Source organism: Eurypyga helias, unplaced genomic scaffold, assembly GCF_000690775.1.
Source record: "Eurypyga helias isolate BGI_N326 unplaced genomic scaffold, ASM69077v1 scaffold35487, whole genome shotgun sequence".
Lineage (NCBI taxonomy): Eukaryota > Metazoa > Chordata > Aves > Eurypygiformes > Eurypygidae > Eurypyga > Eurypyga helias.
In genome coordinates this window covers 397-672 of record NW_010261675.1, presented here as the reverse complement: position 1 = coordinate 672, position 276 = coordinate 397, and positions in this window count along the sequence as shown.

Genomic DNA, 276 nt, shown 5'->3' with positions numbered 1-276 from the left:
GGGAGCCGCGTGCCTTCTGCCCCCGACCACGCAGCAGCCCCCCTCGCTCGCCGGCCCTCCGTGGGCAGAAGGAGCTTTTCCTTTTTACTGCTCCATGGGGGATTGTTCCCCTCTGGAGACACCGGGGCTGACGGGATGCAGTGCCCGAGCGTTGCCCGGGTCTCCCTGGTGTGTGCCGAAGGGTCCGAGACACGGCGGGGCTGAGATTTTCTCGGGGCTGCCCCCTACCCATCCTCCTCCCATTCCTTGTTTTCCAGCTGTTTCTCTGCGGCGTGC